The sequence below is a fragment of the Amblyomma maculatum genome, chromosome 1 (genome assembly GCF_055883805.1).
Source record: "Amblyomma maculatum isolate TAMU_Amacu chromosome 1, ASM5588380v1, whole genome shotgun sequence".
Classification (NCBI taxonomy): Eukaryota; Metazoa; Arthropoda; class Arachnida; order Ixodida; family Ixodidae; genus Amblyomma; species Amblyomma maculatum.
The window spans coordinates 345,452,225-345,472,291 of record NC_139344.1 but is presented as its reverse complement, the minus strand read 5'-3'; the positions used below and the strand labels follow the sequence as shown (position 1 = coordinate 345,472,291).

Sequence of the window (20,067 nt, the reverse complement as noted above, 5' to 3'; positions counted from 1 at the left end):
CAGCCTGGAGGGACCGCGCTCCCTGCTGTGCACGCGTTCCTCCCTTCACCGTCCGTCTCTAGGCTCTAGGTTTTGCTCATGCAGTGAATGCCGACACCAGTACACACCAAAGGCAGCAGCGAATGTGTCAGCTTCGTTTTCAGAGACTACATCGCGCTTTGCAATACTTGCAAAAAAATAAAAAGAGAAACTAAATGACCGCTCCGGTAAGTGGAAAGGAGGGTTGTGCTATGGGCCTCTAGAAAGATGCCAAAGAAAGAGCCAAATGTGAGGGAAGAAGCCTGTTCTCTGTTCGCCAGTACACGAACGTAAATGTCATACAAGAAAATATATATAAAGAAATACTATGTTGATCAAAGTATACGAAATTTCGCGCACTAAAAAAAGAAGAGAACTGCGCTTCCCAGAGGGCATAGAAGGGAAGGCTTGAGACATCGACTTAGTACTGCATTCCTCAGTGCTAGCATGTAATTGGTTTCATTCACATATATTTCAATGGATTTTTAAAGAAAAAACGAATGTCTGAATATATTACTCCGATATCTGACCACACAAATTTTCATCCGATTGATTTGTCCGTCTCGAGCAGACGGCAGCACAAAAGAGACACGTTCAGTTTGCCACACTCATTCGTCTGTCTAGACACCAAAATGTTGAGTCAGACAACATCTCAATAGTTTTTAACTTATAAAAACATGTAGGAGAACGCTTTTCTTTTTTTTTTCCTGCGCCTAAAGAGATTTCAAGATAGACCTCATATTATGGAGTTAAGAATCTCTTACCATCATCCTTCCTCCTGCATTGCTTGGTTTCACGAGAATTTGAGAGAGAAACAAAGGGCCTTAGCGGAGCAAAAAGATTTTTGTTTTCATTGGGCTTTACTGTATATAAGCCCCATATAATTTTTTTTGCCTCTTCTACCTAGGCAAATGGTTAACATGCGCAGGCTTTTTTCCTGTATACCAGTTGCGTCTTATAATCTGTGCCGTCCGTCTCATCCTCTTGCATGTCTTACCGCTATATTGGTTATGTAAGAAACGCTAGCACCTTCATCCCATGCAATTTCGCTGCACCATTTTCTGTTAAGGTTCCGTCTAATGTACAGCGGGATCCTTCATCGAATATAAAGCAGCAGCCGTGACGTCAGCGCCTGGGAACGGGCATGCACACGACAAACAGTTCTGCTTTGCGCCGTCTGCGCAAAAGACAATTTGCTTCGCTTTTTAGTTTGCTTGTTTGTTTGCGGCATCCGACAAAAGCATCGCGGGTCAGAGTGAGTTATGTGCTTTGCGCGCTCCTGGGTGTTTGAGCCGGCGGCAAGCATCGGCACAAACAAGTCAGAGAAAACGGGGGTGGCGGGCGGGGGGCACGAGGAGTTCGTGTCGTAAAAAAAAAAAAAAAAAAAAAATAGAATCTTCCAACAAGACCAGAGGGAAGCCTGGGCAGGGGCTACGGCATCCGGTCGTCCGAACGGGGTGTAACAGAACACCAAGAGTCGACGGGCACACCGCGGCAGTACGCTCGAACTCCGCGTCAAAAGGGGCGCTCTTCGAAGTAAGCCGCGGCAACAGCAAAAAGCCTGGACCTCACAATTTTGACCTCACACAATTACGACCTCACTCAACCTCAAACTCATGCGTGAGGTTGAGGTCCAATTTCGTGACCTCACTCAAAATATTTTGAGCTATCGCCGACCTCACCTCAACCTCACCTCACTCCGTGAGGTTGAGGTCATTTTGAGGTTGAGGTCGACCTCATGAGGTCGAAACCTCATGAGGTTGCCCACCTCTGTTGGTTTGTTCCTGGTTAACTTCGAGCGAACGTGCGAGAGGCAAGGGTTTTCTCGGGAAACGTGGCCACAGCGCTTGCTCACTTTGTTACCCGGTGAGGCGGCAGACGTAATCGCTCGCTTGACAAAAGAGGAAGCAGAGGATTACGACAAAGTGAAATCGAGTCTGCTAAGAAAGTACAGGCTGTCAGCAGAAGCATTCCGTCGGAATTTTCGAGAGTATGAGAAAAGCAAAAGTGAGTCGTATACAGAGTTTGCCTACAAGCTTATGTCAAACATGTATGAGTGGCTCAAAGACGAAAAAGCGTATGGTAACCACGATAAGGTTCTGCAGTGTTTCGGGCTAGAACAGTTTTACAGTCGGTTACCCGAGAACGTGCGGTATTGGGTCATGGATAGGCCAGATGTTAGTACGGTGGACAGAGCCGCCGAGCTAGCTGAAGAGTTTGTGACGCGTCGGGCTCGTGGAGCTAAGGACGGTCAACAGGGGGAATTCGGCTCTAAGCTTGAGAGGCCGAAGTTCAAGCCCTTTAGAGCTAGAGAGAATAAACGTGGTGCGGATGCGAGTCAAAGCAGTCCGGCCGACGATAAAGCGACGGAGGTAACCGAAGCCGAACGGAAAAAGAGGTTCGAGGCAAGGCAATCGCGCGTCTGTTATACGTGCCAGAAGCCTGGTCATTTTTCGGCACAGTGTCCAGAGACAAAACCAAAGATCGTGTTTTTGTCATTATGCCGAAGTGACGAGAACATGAAGCTTCTCGAACCGTACACTCGAGACCTCCTCGTGAATGGGAAACAGTGTCGAGTGCTTCGCGACTCTGCGGCTACCATGGATGTGGTTCACTCCTCTTACGTAGAACCAGAGATGTTCACGGGTGAGTGCGCGTGGATCAAACAGGCCGTGGAAGCTCGCAGCGTGCGTTTGCCAATAGCCAAAGTGGTTATTGAGGGACCTTTCGGGGCACTTGAGACAGAAGCGGCGGTGTCATCTGTGCTTCCTCCTCAGTACCCGTACCTATTTTCAAACAAGTCCGATCACCTCTTGCGCGAAAATGGGCTTGTGTTTGGAGAGGGTAGCGTACAGGCCTTGACCAGATCTAGAGCTCGGGAGCTTGCTGCAAAGGCGGTAGTACCGGAGAGGTGGTCAAGCAATGAGAAAGGGTCGAAGGCACAGCACGCTGAGATTAAGACCACGTACGCCGTAGACACAAGTGAGCCTGAGAAGTCAAAGGTACCAGAAAGTAAACTACAGCTTGGGGAAGCGGCCGAGCAACGTGACCGCAGTAGTGAGCCGACCGAGCCTCTAACAGAAGGGCATCGTGTTACCTTGGTCGAGCCACTAGCTGAGACGGTTAGCACAGGCTTAATCGGCGAGAAGTCCGAAGTGACGCCGTTAAGCGAGGTGAACTGCATGCCGACCCAAGTAGCTGTTGGAGATACAGTTCCATCAAATGAGTGTGGGGAACTGGTAGTAACTGAACCGCCTCTCGAGTCGAAAGCAGAAGCTTGTGTAGAGCGTGGCGGAGATGAAAATGAGCTAGGAGAGGAGAAACTTTCAGTTTCCGAAATCAGCGGTGTCGTAGAGCAGGGCACGCAGAAAAACGAAGTGCCGATCAGCGAAACTGCGCAGCCCGCGAGTTGTGATCAGCCAGGGCAGACCAACGAGGAGTGCGCGTCCGCTGTAGAGAGCGAGACTTGCGAAGGCGACAGCGAGCGACCAGAGCAGAGTCAGAATAGTTCGTGCTCCGAAACCACGCTAGGTTGTATTCGCGAAAGCAACCCCAGTGCGTACGCGGACGTGGCACACATGACCCTCACGCAATCCGAAGCGCCCCAGCTGTCGACGGAGCTTGATCGTGCGCCGGTTAACGCTGAGCGATGCGGCTCATCGGAGGACCCGTGTAACGTGAGTGGCGAGCCAGTGGAAATGCCTAGCTTGAGGGCTGGCATAAGCGGTTGTTCGGATTTGACTGAAAGTGAGTCATGCGATGCAGCCGCGGCGCCGCCAGAGGAAATGCCTAGCTTGAGGGCTGGCGTGAGCAGTTGTCGTTCGGACTTGACGGAAAGTGAGTCATGCGCTGCTGGCCGCGATGCAGACGCGGCGCCGCACTTTGACCACTCAGACGACACCGCTGTCCTACTAGCTCCGGTTACCGCTAGCTTGCCAGAGCTCGCGCCGAAAGAAAGAGGGACTGGAGTGTTCAAGTGCTGCCACCGAAAAACGCGGAAAGGCAGACGCGAGAAAGAATGCTGCCATCGTAAGAAGAGCAAACTCAAACGATTGCAAAAAGAAAGCAGAAGGCTAGTATTCCAGCGCTGCCGACGAAAAACGCGAAAGGCCAGGCGCGAGAAAGAATGCTGCCATCGTAAGGAGAGAAAACTGAAACGGTTGCAAAAAGAAAGCAGAAAGCCTGTGTTTCAGTGCTGCCGCAGAAAAAAGCGGAAAGGCAGGCGAGAGAAAGAATGGAGCAAGTGTAAGCTATCGCGAAAGAGAAAGCGACTATCCCAAAGGCACAAATGCGCCCGTGCCCAGAAAATGCGTGACTGGTGCGCCACACGTAAGGAGAGGGATAGGTTGTTTAGGAAAGTGAGTGACTTATGCTCATGTGTTTCTTTGCACAGACACAGGAAGGTACGGTTGTTCCGTGAAACGGACAGCCGAAGCTTTAGTGAAAAGGGTGATCTCAACGGTAACGCCGATGGCTTAAGTCGGAGCCCATGACGTGAGAAGAAGCCCCAGTTTTCACTTCTTGGTGTTTTTCTTCCTGGCATAGGATTTTGAACATTTGCATTGTATTATTTTTGTTTAAAGGGACGTTTTTGAAAGCGCAATTTTCAAATTTGTGGACGCGTTCCTAGTGCTGCTAAGCTGCCCTTTAATATAGATGGGGGCATAAGAGGGAAATAGTCTGGCAAAACTTAGTGAAGTTAGTGCCGTGCTTGCTGGCTGAACGGTTGAGTTTTTAGCGTGGTTGTGATGCTGTAGGCTGTCAGAAATCTCTCCCGAAGACAAGCTGCAGAGTGCCTTGGAAACCGGACTTGCCAAGGACTTCTTCAGGCTGTTTGAGCTCAAGAGAAGCTGAGTGCTGAGTCGGACGACCCCGGCTAGCAGCAACATCCCGATCCCTCCGGACAGCGGATGCAGTCCCCTGCCCTTCGGGATCTCCCTCCCCCGGCGGGGCAGTCTGTTACGTTTCTCCCCCGAGAAGTGGGACAGCTGACGCGGCCACCGCATAGCAACAGGCAGGACCTCGAGCGGATCGGCCATTTCGGCGCCGTTCATCGGCCGCGCAACGCTTCCTCCCGCCGACAAGTCTCAGCGTGTTCCTGCCACGCGCCAAATGTGTGTGCGTGCGTGTGTGTGCAAAAGCTGGCCAAGCCTGTAGCTCGAGGGAAAGTGCCTCGCCCTCTCCTGCCTGCAGGAGGTGGAGGACATGAGGTCGGAACACCTGCGATTGAGTCATTCGTCGTGAACCAACATGTTTGGCTCTCCCTTTCCTGTGAGGGTTTACCCTTTCCCTGTGAACTGGGAAAACTATAAAAAGCAGCGGCCGACTCCGCTGAGATAGAGACTACTTTGACGCGCCGTTGTTACGACGCTAGACACCAGCTGTGTGAGAGTGTCTGTAATCTCTCCGGGTCAGCTTCACTGCCCGTTTCTTCCTGATGTTACAGTAAAGGTTGTTTCGTTAAAAGACGCCTCGTCTTTGCTGGCACCTTTGATGCCGTCCGCCGTCCACGGAGCCGCCAGGCCAACGCTACCGAGAGGCCGCGCGCCGCAGCGGTACGCTACCCCGGCACTCGCGCGCCCAAATGTAACAGCGCGTAATTATTGTCCCCAGATTTGTTTCGTGGCGAGAGTGCCGCTGCTTCCTTATTCAGCAGCGATAAAAAAAAAAAAAGAAAAGAAAGTTCTTGGCCACCGTTCGCATTCGTCATAAGTGTGTGCCCCTCCTTTCCTCTCCGCCTGCAGTTGGCGACAAAATTTAAAAATCGGGTGTACATACCTTCGCATCATTGTAGGACAGAGGTTGGATCCCCAGGTGTCACTCTGTCGTAGAAGCTACCTCTGCATAATACAGCTGCACTATAGCTACGCAGTGAGTGATGCGATTCGCGCGTAAAGATATTTGCTCAGTTCCTCAAGCACGTAGCCTGACACACCGTGATTATTTGTGTCGTCTTTTTAAATATATATTTGTTAACCAATGCTGGGTCTTCAACACAATCGTGATGCTTAACCCTGAGATGCGTTTCGTACATGACAACCATAGTTACTTGTGCGCCTTTGGAATGCCGGGATCATTTGTAATTGCGTGACGTATTTGCTGTGCGGTCAATGAACGAATCTCGTCACACATTTGGCTCAGATCCCTTCTGCACATTGCGTGGTGAGCGTGTGACACTACACATTCAAGGCAGCCACCTGGGCCAATTCATCTTAATTACTTTTAATGCGGTTGACCTTGCGTACACGGTGACAGCAGAAGAGGACTCTTTTCCGCACGGCGACTGCGCTGTCATACGCCAGATGTGCTTGTTTCTATGCGTGCGTGCGTGCGTGCGTGCGTGCGTGCGTGCGTGCGTGCGTGCGTGCGTGCGTACATACGTACGTGCGTGTCAGTGCATGCCCTTTCTTTCTTTCCTTGTTTCTCTCTTTTTTTTTTTTTTTTTTTGCACATGGTGGGCTTTTCAGCTTCGGCACCAGTTGTACTATTTCCGGTGTAAGCTATAGCGAGACCCTGAACAGCTCTCTCCTCACGCGACATCCTTTCAAATCATTTTACACAGAAATAATACATTGCGCTAAGTCGGGAAAATGCACTCCTGCGTATACCGCCCCCATGACTGAAACTGATCAATACTAATAACAGCTGTTTGACTGTAGAGAGTCACTCGATCGCTCCTGACCCTCCATCTGAAACGCGCTCTTACCCTTTTTAGACGGGGAACCTGTTGTGAATCGTAATAATACACTAGGAAATGTACGTATGAAGTAGAGGTGACAGGCGAAATAGATGTGCACGTCACTTTCTGTGAGGATAGTGCAACCGCGGTATATAGCGCCGTCACTCTATCGTACCGAAAGAACCTTTGTTTTGCCATTGTTTTGATGGCAGAACCGTGTATTTGCTTACGGGCTTGCGATTATGCTTTTTATGGCAGTCCCAAAAGAATGGCTTATGCTGTTATTAATGCAGTTGCCTATTCTCTCCATATTTAGCACCACTGATGAGTCTGTGCATTATTCTGGGAAATTTCTACGCCGACATTTTAGTGCGAGGCCGGTTTTTATTTTACAAAACTCGTTTTACCTTGCTCACTTTCAGGGACTTGAGAACTATTGATTATAGTATTTCCCAATTCGATAAATTGATAGAGGTGAAACGCAAGGAGCCCGTGTGCTGTACGATGTCAGTGCACGTTTAAGAACCCTAGGTGGTCAAAATTGGCGGAGCCCTCCACTACGGCGCCTCTCATAGACTGAGTCGCTTTGAGACGTTAAAGTTCTTAAATCAGGCTAAAGCGAACCGTTTTGCTCAAATTTTTCTGTTGGGCGTTGGGAAGTATGTGCCAGATACGCCGTTTTACATTGCTGTGATCTGTAAAAAACTGAAGTGATGAACCATGCTCATCACAAATAAGTCTATGTGGCACCTGGATATGATCAGTCAATGTACAGAAGACAAGAGACAGCAGCCTTCAGATATGAGGCAACTTCCTTTAAGCTATTAAAAGGCAAGATTGTCCAGCAGTGTTCAGTCAAGTATAATGCAGTTTAGAAACCAGTACAGCTTGATTCTCATCAGCAGCCTCGGATGCCGATGGCCTCCTGCCAACAGGAAAATTGACCTGTGACGTAAAAAGCTTTCCACGTAAGGCCACATGCCACTGAAGCTTGTGTATCCGCCCTTGAAGCTTTGCTACTGAACAGGAAACGTTATCGCGATCGGCAGCCCGAAGGGAACGGAGAACCCTCTGAAAAAATGCCACATTCTTGTTCATTTAACAACGGCACATTGTCACGCAGTAATAAACGTCATTTTGCTATTTTCTTAGAGGAAAAGTCGTCCAACGGAGCTGAGTTCCAGTGCTTGCCAAAGTGAGCATTATTATTATTAACACAGTGTCTCTTCTAGAGGAATTTTCCTACCTTCTTCACAAAGGCTTTCAAGAGAACCTGTTTTCTTGCGCGCTTTTTTTGGACGTTGTCAAAGAGTTTCACTCGGTGAACCACAGTATATATCCTCCTTCAGAAGCTCCACCTGTTGTGTTTTCGCGGCCCATTTTACGACCTAATTGGAAGTTTTCTATCTGATCGCTCTCAAGTGGTATACAGTGGGGAACAGTGGAACAGTCTACAGCAGGGATGTCTATCTTCGATATGTGGGGGGGGGGGGGGGGGGGGGGGGGGGCAGTAGTGATCCGTTGTGTTCACCCTTCTCTTTAATCTATTTGTTAAGGACCTTTCTGACCACCTGTCAAACTGTACAATTTTTCAATACGCTGATCACACTGTCCTAGTCACGCAGCATATTAAATACAGGGTAGCCACGAATACCCTGCAACATATTGTTACAGCCGCTGTCAAGTGGTTCCGCAAAGTCACATTCGTGTCAACGCCAAGACAAAGTTGATGTGATTTCGATCACTCCATGCGCAGGCCGTAATGAATATACCTTTTTTACATACCGATGAGTGTTAATCTTGTTTTTGTAGCCCTGTGCAATACGTGAACTCTTTGAAATATTTGGGAGTGTATCTTGGCAGCGATTTCACCTGAAGAACTCATCATGCATGTTAGTATAGTAAGCTTCGTGGCTATTCAGTGTCAAATATTTCGCTTCTTTTTCTGTTCGTAAGAAGCCCTCGCCTACATTGATCGTTACTCTATAAACCTTTTTAGAAACTGCTGTGAACAACGTCAACAACGATTGATGATGTGTTGAAGAGGATTTCCAAGAGCGTTGCATACGATTGCAAGGCTCCATATTTGACTTCCTCTATATTTGACTCCAAATTTCACTCCCTCCATAATTGACTTCCTTGCTATGTCTCCTTTTCGTCTTCTTTTTGTGCAGCATGTCTTCTCTCGCGCTACATTTATAGTAATTTTAGTAATTGCAAAATCCTATGTCGCACTTTAAGGAAATCCTCAGGATATCTTGCACCACGTCACTCTGCGAATTTTGCTAAATGAACCCGTACGATATGTGTCCGGGCTGTTTTCAATCTTCTTCCAGATGACTACGTACAAGTCGATTCGAAATGCAAACTAAGGCGATTCGTTAAAAGTGTAAACATTCAATCAGCCAATTGTCGTGTTAGCACCCGAACTGCAGGAATGAAATCTTCCCTTTATACTAACCCGTACTTTCTATTTTTGTTTCTTTGATATGACCTGAATTTTCCTGTTTGCACCTTCTTTTCTTTCTTTTTCTCTTTGATTTGTCGTGTACTCCTCATAGAAGAACCTACTAGAAAGTTGTATTTTGCTGATATGCATTACAATATAGCACTTTGATGCCCTTTCTACTACGCTGCATCTATGTTTGTGTATCTGAACACCAGGTTGTGCTAGAACTCTTTCTATCTTTCTTTCTTCTTTATTTTTTTTTTGTGGGGAGGGGGGGAGAGGGGGATGAATCCATCAAGCCTTGCGTATACCATTGACGAGCCTGCCTCTTTGTGAAATTGTACCCGAATGTTTCGCGATAAACATTTTGTCATTATTAGTAGTAGTAGCAGTTATTTTTTACCCTTAACATACGCTCTGGAGGGATGGGACACCATGCGAAAAACTGCAATTGAGCAGCTTGAGAGTGTCTGAGGCCGTACAAACACAATATACCAATGGGAGAAGAAAGCAAAGGAGTACAGAAGCAGCGCGATGACACAAACAACTGTGCGTCGGACATGCACCATAAAATATTCTACTAGAAACTCTAGAAACTCTCAGAACATGCGCAAGGCCAACTGTAGATGTAATATAAATAAACAAAACAAAAACAATCGACGATACAAAAGAAGAACTGCTCATATCAGTGAACAAAACGGAACCTCAAATCCTTACGAGATAGAGAACAAATATTATTTTCACATTTCTGGTATTTCTCAGATATATGTGTTATTAAGAAGTGGAAAGCTTGTTTGTCATAATTAGTTCGAGTGAGTGAAAGAGCCCATTTAACGAAGTCCCGCGTTATGCTTTCCAATTTTGGAGTGTAGCATAACTCGGTATATATTTCAATTTATTTTCCCGAAATACAAATTCTCCTCATTTATATTACGCGAAGCGTATACAGCTCGTTCGGTTAAAAACGCGTCACCGTCACCGTCATCGTAATCCAGAAAGGAAAAACCGTGCCGAAAAGAAAAAAAGCACGTGATTACGTATGAAAATTGTGACGGAAACATTTCCTGTGCAGCGCTCAGGGTGGTTTCATAGACTTTCGCTTCCAACCTAGCATTCATTTGGTAGTCAAGTTCAGGCTAGTTTTGCGATAGGATTCTAACCGACGACATATGTACATTCAATTGCAAGCAGTTCACTATAACTATATAAATCCACAGAGGAGTGAGATGGATAGATACTGAGTAATTCTTCCCCCCAAAACAACTAAAGACATATATTTTCCAAACTCTGCTCCATGCTCTCAATTGTTTCAGTCTCTTGATGCCAAAATTCACTGAATGAAAAGAATATATATATATATATATATATATATATATATATATATATATATATATATATAGAGAGAGAGAGAGAGAGAGAGAGAGAGAGAGAGCTGCTTTCCAATGGAGGCGAAAAGCAAGGCGCCCGTCACTACGGCGTCTCTCATAACTTGAATCGCGTAGGGACGTTATACCCCACAATGCAATATATATATATATATATATATATATATATATATATATATATATATATATATATATATATATATATATATATATATATATTGGCCGGTTCCTACGGCGTCTGAACGGGCCACAAGTTTCAGCCAATTCCATCTTTCAATAGGCAGAGCTTCGTGTTTCTTTCTGTTTGAAAGACCATAGCGCTTCTTCGCTATGGTCTTTCAAACACGCGTTAGACCGGCTTTCTAGCTTTGTGCACAGCCGACAATATGGAAGGGCAGAGCTATATGGAAGGAAAGGCGGCGAAGACAATGAATGAGAACATTAGTGCATATGTCTTACAGATGTAAAGCACGATGTTCGAGCTCTGTGCGGATCGAAAGACGAAGCTGCTTTCTTGCTCCGGACCGCGGATCTCGCTTCAGGCTTAAATTATTTTTAATATGACATTACTAGGAGGAACATACAACCAAACACTGTCCAGTGTCTGCGTCAAACCGCTAACTGCAAGCCGTAGCAGATGGTAAAGGCCGGTGGCGTATAGGGGGATTTCTCTCGACCCGAGATGGAAAGAAATGAGAGGTCTTCCTAAAAGTGCCCCTGCAAAATGAAAATACGAAGAATCAGTCGGCTGAAATGAAACAATGCGAGCAGAAATGGTGTAAAAATAGATTCGGAATTGAAATAGTTTGGCGAGTTAGAGTTAAAAAAATATTTCGCTTGCATTAGGCCAATTTATGGCACCTATAATTCTTTTTTCTTGGAGATACCGTTCAGACGGAAAACTTTGAAAATAATCGACCTTCAGTTCGGTTTCGGACTGGGCTTACGTTCGGCCACATATCAATCAGCCTTTATGTTCGTTTTCAGTCATGATGAATAAAGAGCGCAACAGACTAGGACGAAGATCAAGAAGCAAACAGGACGCTCACTTGTTCTTCGTCTTAGTCTGTAGCGCTGTTTATTCATTATGTCACCGTACCAACTCGCCCAGATGTCTCTTCTATTACAGTATATTTCGTTCTCAGGTTCACTGTTTAGCCTCCGGAGGCCAGCATTTAACTAGGAAGAGCGAAAGCATTTTTTTTTTATTAAACATTTGGGTCAACCTAGGAAACAAAACAGTGAGCGCTTTAAACATCGCGTGCAGTGTTAAGGGTCAGGTAGGAAGGCGTTCGCTTCGAAGCAAAAGTGCAAGTCATGAACGACAGTGACATCAGCGCGTGATCCCTTGTACGGGCATCCCGCGCTCGTCCGCTGATCGTCAGAGATGACCTGCTGTCAAAACACACGGCGTTTGTGCTCGCTCTGTTTCAAGCAGAGAGCGTCTGCCAACGCAGCTTGTATATCATGAACTGCTACTATTCCGCAACAGAAACGTGACACACTGCACCGGCTCCCGTGTGTGGCCCGTAGGTCGAGGGATCAGCCAGCCATTGACGCCCAAGACTTGCAGTGCGCGCGAGTCGAACTCCTCATGACCTCCTCGCGTAGCACTGTCCGACCATGTGTCAACAGGAGCGCGCGATTGTTCTGCTATAGGGCGTAGGTATATGGGCTCGCTTGAGGTGTGTTGGCAAGTCGGAAGCACTTCGTGCGACACTGCTTTGGAGCCTACGTCAGGTGGGTGGATGATCTCGTTCGCCAAGACAACTAGAGCGGCAAGAATTCCAGGAGTAAAGCTGACAGGTAGGTTGTGTTGGTGGCACTTTGATTATGATTGCGCTAATGCACATTGGTAGTTACTTCAGCATCAATAATTTTGTTGCACTTTTTCCATTTTCTGCCTCCGTCGTTAGTAAACTTCGCCTTTAATTGCGAAAGCAACTGGCTGTAGCCAAAATTAAAAAAAAAAAAAAAGAGATAAAGTTGGCTACGAAACGGAAGGTTCATAGTGTAGAATGAGGATAAAAATGCACAAAATATGGTCCTTAGAATGAATCTTGCCGTTACTATACTTCTTGCCAACACTATAGGTGCGCAAGCCTTCTTGCGCACATTTCCATGCAGAGTGCTGAAAGAGATGATCTTCTGGGCAGATAACAACAAAACTAATGTATTCTTACGTTACGTTGCCATGTAAGCTCATTGAACACACTCCTAAATAAAACTAAAGCACACCCTTAAGTCGTGCCTCACTCGTTCATTTTTATAATCCCCTGAAGTGCTTTTGTACACCACCTACCTCCAGTACTTGTAGCTTACAGGGCGTCCGTCGCTTATTTTATACGTGACTACTTATTGCAATGCAAGTTCGCTCAAAAAATTGTGTTGAGGTGATGGAACGGAACTGGTTAGCTAATAAAACTGACTTTGAAATTTGTGACAGTACGTATGCCAGGAGCAAACAAATATAAGAGGAAGTATTTGTTATTCACTGGGGATGTTTCACACCGCCGCGTATACTGCCACAGATACCTGGTTCTAAGTGATTTTTCTATATAGCACGGATGCATTACTTAGTGACAGTTATAGAACTCTGCAGACTTGCGAATGTTTTCACGGTTGAGTGTTCGTGCAATGCAATTGTCTGAACTGAGCACGGTACGTCGAATATACCTGACCTATGGCCCTCGCTTAAGTAAGCAGCACATGCGAAGCAGAACGATCGGACATAAGAACAAAGAAATCTCGCAGTCACGCAATCCTCGAGAGACCAGGGTGGCCTGCATGCCTCGCCTATAGGCGGCCAAGATGAGGGGGGCCTCAAAACGCAGCTCACGCCTAATGTGTTCGCCACGCGCTTCGTATACTATCCTCCTAGGCCCCGTGTCTTTCCAAAGGCTTCCGCCAGCCGACGGGCATAAGTCGATGGGCCCAAATTGCTGCTCTTTCTCTCTCCCCCTTTACTTCTCAACCCGTACGATCGCCGCCTGGACGCACACCACGAAATAAAACAATAATCAACCCCCTTCTTGTTTGTACGCGTGCTAGAAGCTGCGAGTGGACCACGCGCGCAGGATCTAACTACCAGGATGTTCACCAGGAAGTTCAAAGAGAATATCTCTACGCTGCGTGGCTCGACTGAATTGCGCTCGTCGTTTCTCGGGGCGGTGTGATATTTAGCACGTTGTGGGTCGGCTGTGGTCGTATAAACAAGTTCCGATTTTCTGTGATGTGAAATGCTGACAATACGTGTGCGAGAGTGGTCTCGTTTTGTGCTTGGGTTGCTTATTGGAGGGGAAAGTATATATTACAAAAAGTAAAAAACCTGGGTGGACACTTAATTGCTGGTTAGACTTTTCGCTTGTCAGGTGGGCGGATGAGGTTAGCAAGTTTGCGGTGGTAAGGCAGCTGCAAAAGGCACGCTATACTGCAGAGCTATACTGGAGGGAATGGCAGAGGCCTATATGTGCTGCTGTGCATATGCGTCCAGGCGCTTCTTCCGATAAAGATGATGTGCGATGACTTTCCTCTTCCAGTATCCTCGACTTCACATTCGTCGAGGCGTGATCTTGCGAAGAGCGCATGCGCGACTTTAACTTCAACTTCCTATCTTCGTCCCCTGGCCCGTCTGCAAAATTTTCAAATGGATAGTGTCGCCGCAAAACATTCATGAATATAACCTAAATTTTCGTGCACATGCCGATGGAAATGCTAAATTAATTCCTCGCAAGAAATCCTCTGTAGAATTGTTAAAAAGAAGGCGAGTGACAAATTGAGGTCGAATTTGTGGTTTAGGCGGCAATTGCAGCTGGAAAGCATTTGTACATGCAGTCTAAAAAGGAGCCTCCCCTGAGGTAAACGATAGATCATTTTCGAGATGCTAATCCTTTGTTAAGAAAGAAAGAGAGCTAGAAGAAAAGTGGTCAGAAAAATGCAGATTCCGAACCGCTGTCTTGCGCGTTCAGCAACAGAGCGCTACGCCGTTTCGTCATGTAGGAACAACGGAAACGGAACGGGTGGCTTTCAAGTGTGCTCTCGCCCATTCATAAAAATACTGATATTTTAGTGCAGGCGCAGAAGTAAAAATAAATAAAGAAATCGCGTGCCGGTGCAGTGTCTGATGCATCCTTGAACAAGAAGGTGGAGGAGGGAACTATACTCCATCCGTTAAGTTTATTTCCTGCGTACCTTTCTTTTTTTTTTTTTCCTGCGTACCTGCCGATGCATGTATTGCATGCCATGCCTGTCCACGTACAGAGATTAAAATTTTAGATAAATGTGTTCTCTTGTCGCATTTCAAGTGAGCAGCAGGGGCAAATAAATCCGGCAGGCAATCCCTAGAATCCATTTCTGATACGCAGGAAAAAAGAAGGTTAGCTAAAAGCAAGCAAGGCAATTTTGTGTGCAAGTGCAGGGGTCATACTGTGTTGTGTATATCCCATGTATACTTGGGACTCTTAAAAATGGAGAAAAAGAGCTCCTCTTCAGTAGCGATGAAATTATTTTCGTTTAAAATTGAAAGTGGTTGGGAACACCTAAGGCTTTTTGAATGAGGGAAGTAAGAGTGTGGATGCAATGAACTTTATACTGCACGGATTCTTCAGTGCATTCTGTCACCTCGTCAGAAACAGTCCCTAAAAAAACTTCCAAACTACTGCGTAAATGAGCAGGCAAAGAAAGCCTCAAATGAAAGGGTACATTAATGATGCTTTGCCTTAGTGTTCATTGTTTGTCTTCCGGTTCTGCCACGTTGTGCAAAAGGAAATAAACAGAAACAAAACGCAAATTTCCTGGCCCGGATACGTCGTACTTTCTAAGTACCTAATTCTTGCGTGACACCGCACACTGTAATAGTGGTCCTAGGACGAATTCGGATTCCTTAGCGATTGAGATCAAGACAGTAGATTATTAATTGGTGCTGCGCCTATAGAGTTCACAATACTAGCTGCAAATATGTAACAGATGAAAACGAAAGAAAATCACTGTGCCGAAGCCGGAAGTGCACGTACAGGTGAGACTAATATATATATATATATATATATATATATATATATATATATATATATATATATATATATATATATATATATATATATATATATATATATATATATATATATATATATATATATATATATATATATATATATACGTTCATGCTCGGGGTACCGGAACTACGATGACGCATTTAATATTCAATCGTAAGTGTTTCTTGCCTCACGAGTGGCGTTATCAGGGCGTGGTGCTAAAACGTGTCGCCAGTGTGTCCTCATGAACTTACACTTTAGAAAATAAAAATCATGTTCATGTCAGGAACCGAACTACCATTTCTCTTTGTCCAAGCCGATCTCGTTAACCACTACCCTACCATGATTGTTCCCTCCCCCCCCCCTCCCCTCACCCCGCTTTTTTTTTTTATTTCCTGCTTTAACGTCAATACCGTTAAACTAGGAGAGAGCATTGGGACGTACCAAATATGTGTTTTAACATTGCGCTAAAACTTCTTCATAGCGACCATTGTATCAACCAGGCTCAGCCATTCGGGCGACTCGGGCTGAGCTCTGGAAAAAAGAAAAAGAAAAATAAGCTTACATCTGCAACAATGTCAAATTTTCACGCGTAGAGCGAATATTTTCATCGGCGTGAGTGACATGCATTCTTGTCCTTCAAAGGCTGTGGTGGCTAAGAACCATTATCACGTCGCATCATGTGGCACACCTCCGTCATTTTTGACCGGCAGATATAGCCACTTCCTGCGAACGTGTTTTTAATTCTCCTTGTCTGGTGTAAGGATGCTGGAGGGCGTTGAAAGAAATAAACTAATAAAAAACAATGAAGATACAATAATAAAAGTATAATCAAATATAAACTACAAAAACATTAAAAAGTATTGAAGTAGTTACAAAAAAAAAAGTGACTCGCTAGTGTCGCAACAGCAGCAACAACTTTCACGCTTTCGCATTTCTCCATTGCGGGCTCCGCAGTGCTCTTAACCTTTCTTTTTTTTTTTTTTATAGGCTGCTGATCTGTCTTGGCAGCAAAGCACTAGAGAAGGGCTTTAGGTAATCAAAAGTGAGAATATTGTTTTGTAGTAGAAAGTTATCTCGAGTCTTTACGGGTTTTGAAGTACCGGAGACATCGCCCTAATCTGCGCTTCTTGTGTTTGCACCCCGAGTGTTTGATTAGCGCTGAGAAATTATGAGAGGGTTTTATTCATAAGCTATCGGTTCCTTTCGAGAATAGTTTGCATAAATATATATATATATATATATATATATATATATATATATATATATATATATATATATATATTTAATGTGCCATAAGGGAACTAATGTTTGTAAATCGCTCCAGACGCCCTGCTTTAGATATATAATCCATATAAACCCTAGCATTCCTGTCTCTTATTACCTAGACTATGCATAGAGCTGTATATGGAATATTTGGCGATCCGTCCCGAAGACTAACGTCAGTTTGTTACGACGGTACCATCCTTATTCACTCATCATCAATATTCTTGTACCTAATACTCACAATTCAAGGAACCACCACAGAGCATGCGAAATAGTTTAGTTCTGTTCTGAGGGTGCAGTGATTCTTGGAGCCGTCCGGCGTGACCTCGACCACTGAGAAACGGCTGGAGCAGAGAGAGTGGGAAGCAACGGTAAGGGTAAGGCCAGCGACGAGGCGAGCTTTCGGCTCGGCGCCGAGGCGATGGTGTCGTCGCCGTAGTCGTGGTATACGGCCGGCTACACGTATCGCACGCCGGGGCAGCTTTGTTTATAGAAAGCCGCACACTGCGTGCTCCACCTTCACCGTCGCCGCTGCGCCGGGGGTCCTTGGTGGCATACGCGAGCGTGGAGCCGCCGACCTACATTGCGAGCCGCCAGGCGTGGGAGCCCCCCACGGGCGCCCGAACTGGGCTCGAGCGGTGCGTGCATGCGTCGCTACGCCTCCCGCTGCGTGAGCCAGCTCGAGAGAAAGGGGATAAAGCTGCTCGGGCTTCCCGTCATCACTCTTCTTGTGCCGTTGTCTCAAGGGAGGATCGCGTGCAAAGGTGCGTGGAAATGCAGGGACATAAGCGGCTGCACGCGCGGCCACTCGTTGGATTCGCACGTTGGCGGCTGTCCATGCAGGAAGTGAGCGCAGAGACACGAGACAGCTTTCTTCCGACAAGTAGATGTTTTCCGTTGGCCGGTGTTCACTGCCGAGAGTAAACACATCCGGAATTATGATCGCATCAACATCACGCTTGTTTATCGTTGTCCTCTTTTCAAGCTCTATTCACGCGCAAGCGAGCGCACGTAGAAACCTGGAAGAATAGCGGGACTCAGAGAAGTAATCTCAGCCTCTGTTCAGTTTGTAATTCAATGTAACTTCGCCTTTGGATATAACAACGTGTCGGCTATGTACCCGTTCTTTCCAGTTTCAGCTGCACGCTCACTACCGACCATCGGCGTTTAATGCGGACCATGTGTCTTCCGAAGGAATGAATATCTCGTAGTATCAATATCTCCTAGAACCAGGACGATTTCGGGCACGAGGATTCCGCCTTCGACTTCAAGAGTCAAGCATTGACGTGAACTGAGGCTGGAGCAAGGTCCACTCGCTCTTCCCGTTCGTCCAAGCTATACCGCACGACGTGGGTGAAGAGATCGCACCGACGACTGTTGCGACGAGTGGATACTGGTCCACTTCCCTTTGGACTGTGAAGCTTGGATATCGCCGTCTCAACTGTCTCCCCTTAGGCGTTCTTCCGGTTCATCGCGAGAGAACGGGCCCTATAAAAGCGCACCACTGGGGGCTAATCGTGCTGCTTGGCTTGGCCATTAGCGGGAATGATGTTTACGGCCGTTCTCTCTCAGGTACGCCCTCCCCTATATTTCCCCTACTTCGTGATCGTGTGTAAAGATTTCACGCTGGCTTTTTTGTTCACTACGGCCACCGCCTTCACCCAGCCGCCCAGCATCTTTTATTTACCCTTTGTATTTGTTCCTTTTCCAGTAGGAAGCTCGCACGTCGCGCCTTCGTTGTCGTCGTAGCACGAGCGGCAAATACGTGCACGCGCACGGCCATAGCGCAAAACGCTCCCTCCTCCACGGGCCCGGCACGCTCCGTGTTCGAGGAGTAAACCTAATTGCGAAGCCGTTTGAGATGAAGGGTTCGCGCTCGGCCACCACGGTGGCCTGCCCAGTTTATTTCGTATTACGCCCTTTCCGGCATAGCTGCACTAAGGATTTTTTTTTTTTTATTTTTTGCGTGGGACGTCGTAGACGTAGTAGTGGTTTGCCTGTAGTTGCAAAGATGACTGCCAATCGACGGGTCGTTCTGTCGAAAATGCGTAGTATTAGACTTTCACCTTTATTGCCCAGTTGGTCCTCTTTGTACTTATTTACAGTTGCATGCCTCTAGTTTCACACCCTCTTCGATGTTTGGCTCGCCACCTGTCTTCATTGCTTTTTACTGCCCCTGTTGAAGGTCTCGTTTGCATGATGCCCACTCACAAGCATCGCACTGCGCCTTAAAACCACCAGTGGATGCTCGCACAAGCTACTTGATAGGAGAATTCCGAGCTACTTGCTACTTGCCTTCGCCTAGCTACTTGCTATAGGAAGACCAGTGACCTTGCCGAAACGTCTGTTGACTAGCGGCTTGCGAACTAAGGCTCCCCCTCAACCTTTGTTCAGTGGCTTTTCAACAGAAAAGTGTCATTATATGCACTTTGCTGCACACTTCGTCACTATAGTCCCTTACTTTGTGTTTCTATTCTCTGACAAGTAATCCTTAGCTCACAGTCCTACGCTATGCGACATGATGTTAAAGACCAACCGGTATAAATTCCTGCCTTAACCGAACTACAAATGTTTCTACGTAGTATAGGAGCATATGCCATATCAAGCCCGAGATACGAGTTTCCAAGGTTCGATTCCCATCTCATCATCCCGCCTCGTAGAAGCTACGAGACCTGGGAGTTCATCTCAGGTGGTATCGTGACATCACACTGCCTGGCGATCAGTCAATGGCGTCCATGTCATCTGTCAACTGCCACCTACTGGAGGCACGCTGGGGATTTTTCTCTCGCAGCGCGGAACACGCCGACGACGACAGCGACGACTACGGCAACACCGGCGGTGAATTTTCGGCATAACTGGGTCCGTAACGCTATCGCGCCAAAACAAAAGGAATGGAAATAAATAATCTTATATACTCTCACCTTTCCGACATCTCCCAAAAATAATCAAAAAGTTCTGGGGCCGCGAAAAATGTTCCTAAAGATGGTTGCAAATGTACTAAATTGGGACTCCACATTTAACCTGGTAATGGACAACACATGAAATATATTAACCCCATAAGCCGTTCGTATACCATCATGAAAGCCCGACGGAACTCAGCTCCCCACACGAAGCGATCACATATGGGATGAGCCTTTATTTTGTAACACACACACACACACACACACACACACACACACACACACACACACACACACACACACACACACACACACACACACACACACACACACACACACG

General features: G+C 46.5%; 1 long non-coding RNA gene across 1 annotated transcript in view; it reads left to right on the top strand.

Annotated features, from left to right (window-relative positions):
- Nucleotides 1-7,853: 7,853 nt before the first annotated feature.
- LOC146207655 (uncharacterized) overlaps nt 7,854-20,067 on the top strand; it is a 123,824-nt gene continuing 111,610 nt past the window's right edge. The window contains exon 1 of the long non-coding RNA XR_014703332.1: nt 7,854-7,892. This is a non-coding gene — a long non-coding RNA (uncharacterized LOC146207655). The remainder of the gene's footprint in view (nt 7,893-20,067) is intronic.